Below are 5769 nucleotides of genomic sequence, written 5' to 3' on the forward strand. Positions count from 1 at the left end.
TGAGTATTGTCTTGTTCCAGTCAAGAGAGAAGAGAGCCTATATATACAGTATTATAGTATTTTCATTACCATCGAGCTATAATCGATGGGCAGGCCCCTATTGGGCAACCTCTGATCAGATGGTAAGTTATATATACCGAGCCTACTGTGGCCGAGCGCCTATGAGCGAGCCCAGGATGGCCGAGGTACAGAGCCCAGTATGGCCGAGCGCCTATGAGCGAGCCTACTACGGCCGAGCAGTTACACGTACCGAGCCTTATAGGGCCGGACATTTATTTTACTTACTATATTGAAGGAGTTTAGTCACTATCAGCAGGTAAGTATATCTCCAGATCATCTTTGACTCCCAGTTAATTTCAGTTATCATATTATCAGTTCAGTTTTAGATTTCAGTTATTTTATTGCCTTACATACTTGGTACATTATTTCGTACATCCCTTTTCTGGGGGCACTGCATTTCATGCGTGCAAGTTCAGACAGACAGACAGGTAGACCTCCTCAGTAGGTGTTTCCCGAGTTTAGCCTGATCGGTAAGCTCCACGTCTTCCGGAGTTGCCAGGTCTAGAGTTTTGTGTACATCTTATGTATATCTGTATATATGTTATGGGTAGGTCGGGGCCCTGTTCCGATCATAGTACATATATCAGTAGAGGCTTGTAGACATATCCTGTTGGTTAATGCAGTATGTTGGGTTTGTAGGCCTGGTATGTATAATTTGGTGGTTTGTCAGCTGTAGTAGCTATGACGGCCTTTTCAGCCTAGCTTTATATTGATGTTTAGTTAGCGCTAGTATCCATTCAGTTTTATATTTTGCTTCACAAATTGTCTTGCAAGCTGGCCCTATGGCCAAAGTATGACATTATGCGTTTATAGCCCCTTAGTCGCAATTTGGTACGCCATGGGGCCACCTTGCAAGACAATTTGCGAAGCAAAATGTAAAACTGAATGGAAACTAGCGCTAACTAAACATCAATATAAAGCTAGGCTGAAAAGGCCGTCATAGCTACTACAGCTGACAAACCACCAAATTATACATACCAGGCCTACAAACCCAACATACTGCACTAACCAACAGGATATGTCTACAAGCCTCTACTGATAGATGTACTATGATCGGAACAGGGCCCCGACCTACCCATAATATATATACAGATATACATAAGATGTACACAACACTCTAGACCTGGCAACTCCGAAAGACGTGGAGCTTACCGATCCGGCTGCACTCGGGAAACACCTACTGAGGAGATCTACTCGTCTATCTATCTGAACCTGCATACATGAAATGCAGCGTCCCCGGAAAAGGGACGTCAGTACGAAATAATGTACCGAGTATGTAAGGCAATAACATAACTGAAAATCGAAACTGAACTGATAATATAATAACTGGAAGTAACTGGGAGTCAAAGATGATCTGGAGATATACTTACCTGCTGATACTGACTCAACTCCTTCAATATAGTAAGTAATATAATTGCACGGCCTTATAAGGCCCGGTATATATAACTGCTCTGCCATAGTAGGCTCGCTCATAGGCGCTCGGCCATACTAGGCTATGTATCTCGACCATGCTGGGCTCGCTCATAGGCGCTCGGCCACAGTAGGCTTGGTATATAACTTTCCATCTGATCAGAGGTTGCCCAATAGGGGCTTGCCCATCGATTATAGCTCGATGGTAATGAAAATACTGTAATACTGTATATATAGGCTTGCTGCTCTCTTGACTGGAAGAAGACAATACTAAAATTTAATATAGAGTCTCGATAAGGAATAATATTGTAACTTATGAGACTAGAATAGTGTGAATAAATTCATGAATATGAACTTCTCTTTTTGTCTCATTACTAACACATGTAGCTGCGAGATCATGCCAAAATGAAGGAAGGCTTAGCCTTAACATACCTTATCACAATCTTTCCAATCACCAAGTTGAACTCACCTCTTCGCACCTTAATCTACAAGAATGATAATAATACTATCGTTAAGTTACGAAAGGTACAACTATCGCACAACGAACGACAAACCTATTTTGTATTAAAACGGGCAGCATCTCCCCTATAATCCTTACTTCCTCCAAATTCAAGATAACACCAAAAATACAAGAACAGAACAATAACAACATATATACATCATTTTCCAGCCCTATATACACCATCAAATACTATAAAACAGCCCAACACACCCCAATCTCTTCGTACACAAAACGACCACTGTAGTAGTGTCAAACGACCCGAAAATGTTATGACGAATGACCAGCCAACCAACCTACATTTATATGGTGTTTATAAACCCCCTTCCTCCTCAAAAACTCCACAAAATAGTAGTAAAACACGCAGCCCAACAGCAACACAAAACAGTCCACAAAACAGTCCGCTACAAGTGAATAACTCGAACTCACGGCTTCCGATCACCGTCTCGTGAGTTCTTACAAGTATAGAACGACTTATCATGAATTTACAGAAGAAAAATTGGATGAAAGAGAGAAGTAAGATCACCTTATTTTTTGGATAACTCAGCTCTTATCTTGGTTCTTCAAACTCTAGGTTTTACCTCCAATTGGAACTTGAAAGGGAGAGAAAATCAATTAGGGTTTGTGGGAAATTTTTGGGAGGATTCTTTGCAGAGCTTATGTCTGGTTATTATGCTCTATTTTAAGTCTAATATATGAAGAAAATAGGCCCTTAAAAGGCCTCTTTGGACGACCCGAAATGGCCTATTTTTTTGGGCTCTCATTTAAGCAAGTAGGTGACACACCTACTTGTCACCTAGCAGCTTGTGCAGTATCGCACAAATGCCCATATCTTTCTACTCCAATGTCGTATTGACAAACAGTTTAATGCGTTGGAAAATAGACTCATAGATCTTTAATTTGATGGGTGGAACACCCCATAACTCTAAGTATATTGGGAGAAAATTGCAGTTACATTTGACCCAAAGTTTCAGTAAAACTTATGAATGTAACTTGTGATGACTTTCATCGACTTTTGTTCCACAACTCTCTTGACTTCAAAACATAACACACGGATGTCATACGACTAATATAAATCATAACATAATCTCCTTATCATGTTAAGCACCCTAGTCTCACCCCAAAGGTATATGTTATAATATTCCCAACTTGTCGACTTTCGACGAAACATTATTTTCTTCAATTGCTTTATCTTCTGAACCGTCCAACCCTCTTTGTACTTGTTGTTCATGATCTTCAATATTTGTAACCTCAGAGGTAACATGATTAAATTAATTTATATACTTTTAAATATTATCTCATTTTTGGTCCTACATTAGTTTGCTTACGATGCATTTTTATGTACGAAAATATAGGGTGTAACATCATTCCCCCTTGGAAACATTCGTCCTCGAATGTTTACTCTTAGAGACTTTGGAAACTTTTGCCAGAGTATCCTTCGTACACTAGGTTAAAACCAACCTGTACGTAGCCAGAAAACATACTATGCATGCCACAGATGGCCAATGTTTATAAATAGCAACACTTTGCCTCACCAACCGTAAATCATAAATACTAAAAGTGAAAAATAAAAGCTTACCTGCTGACCTGCTAGCCTGAATAGAGCTGTGTTTTAGCATCCCATCTCGAGCCATATCTTCAGTTTGAAATATGTGGGGGTATTTAGACTTCATTTCTTCCTCTGATTCCCACGTCATCTCTTCTACATTCTTGCTCCTCCATAAAACCTTTACGGAAGCTACCTCCTTATTTCATAGATTGCGGATTTGTTGGTCTAGGATGGCAACTGGAATTTCCTCGTATGACAAGTCCTCTGTAATCTGTACATCATCCGTGGGCACCACTCGGGTAGGATCGCCAATACACTTCCGTAGCATAGATACGTGAAAAATCGGATGGACAGACTCCAATTCTGAGGGCAACTCTAACTCATAAGCTACTTGGCCCACTCTCCGAATGATCCTATAAGGCCCAATATACCGTGGGCTAAGCTTGCCTTTCTTGCCAAACCTTATCACGCCCTTCATAGGTGATACCTTTAAGAATACCCAGTCATTAATCCTGAACTCTAAGTCTCGTCGCCGCATGTCAGAATATGACTTCTGACGACTCTGAGCTGTCAACAGTCGCTCCCGGATAAGCTTTACTTTCTCTATGGCCTGTTGAACCAGGTCTGGCCCATATAACCCAGATTCCCCAACATCAAACCACCCTATAGGAGATCTGCACTTACGCCCATACAAAGCCTCATACGGAGCCATCTGAATACTGGAGTGGTAACTGTTATTATATGCAAACTCGACAAGAGGTAGATGTTCATCCCAACTTCTTTTAAAATCCAACACACATACTCGTAACATATCCTCGAGCGTCTGAATTGTGCGCTCGGCTTGTCCATCAGTCTGTAGATGAAAAGCTGTGCTGAGATTCACTTGAGTCCCTAGACCTCTCTGAAATGACCTCCAAAAATGTGCTGTAAACTGAGCCCCACGGTCAGATATAATAGAAATTGGTACTCCGTGTAGCCGCACTATCTCCTTAATATATAACTTTGCATAATCTTCTGCTGTATATGTAGATCTGACCGGTAGGAAGTGAGCTGATTTCGTGAGCCTATCGACTATCACCCATATGGAATCGAACTTATGATTAGAACGAGGTAAACCCGTGATAAAGTCCATGTTTATCGCCAGCTAACATTGTATTAAAATAATTTACAGTAAGTAAAAAAACTTGAAAAATTTGATACAACTAACGAGATTTTCTTTAAAGTATTTCTACTAACACCAACACTTGAAAAACTTTTACTTTTCATGGGCAAATAGTTAAACATTTGTGAACGTATATTCCAAGAAAACAACAAAAACTTAATAGAGAAAAACCTATCATAATCTTAAAACATTTATTATAATTTATGGCCTATTTACAAGAATGACTGCCCAAATTAAGAGAAATATGACTTCAAGGATTAATTAAACCAAGTGTTCAAGCGTAGATCTATTCATGACATATTTATGGACTAAACTTCGAAGATGATTTGAATCAACCAAGACTAGAGATATATTTTAATAACACTATATACATTGAATTATAGAGATAGATGACGGTAAATCCGATATCAAACAAGAACAAACTCACATTTGTATTCAGCAAACTTTTAAGAAAATTAATATAAAGACACTACTAGAAATTCGGCAAAAACCGACCAAAGTCGACCGACCAACTTTGGTCGGTTTTTAAAAATATTTTTTTTTTACGAAACCGACCAACTTTGGTCGGTTTTCTTTGGCGTAAAAATGCGGGAAACTATTTTTGAGTCCCGCGAAATTTATGTTTCAAGAAACCGACCAACTTTGGTCGGTTTTTCAATTAATATAAATAAAATTTAATATTAAAAAAACCGACCAAAATTGGTCGGTTAATTCGGCGGGTCATTTAAAAAAACCGACCAACTTTGATCGGTAATTTTATTTTTTAATAAAACCGACCAACTTTGGTCGGTTATTTTCGTGCGAAAATACAATTAAAGAGTATAAATCAAATAAAAGACAGTCTTAAAATAAAATATACAAATGGTCTAGTGGTAGAATAATATCCTGCCACAGTACAAACCCCAGTTCGATTCCCAGATGGTGAATTTTTTTTTACATAATTAAAATTCCCAAATGGTGAATCTTTTTATTACATAATTAAAATACCGACCAACTTTGGTCGGTTTTTTTTGCAATATTTTTTTTTAAATTTAATTGACCGACCAAAGTTGGTCGGTAATTTCCGACCAACTTTGGTCGGTAATTTCC

This window comes from Nicotiana tabacum, chromosome 13 (genome assembly GCF_000715075.1).
Source record: "Nicotiana tabacum cultivar K326 chromosome 13, ASM71507v2, whole genome shotgun sequence".
NCBI classification, from domain to species: Eukaryota; Viridiplantae; Streptophyta; class Magnoliopsida; order Solanales; family Solanaceae; genus Nicotiana; species Nicotiana tabacum.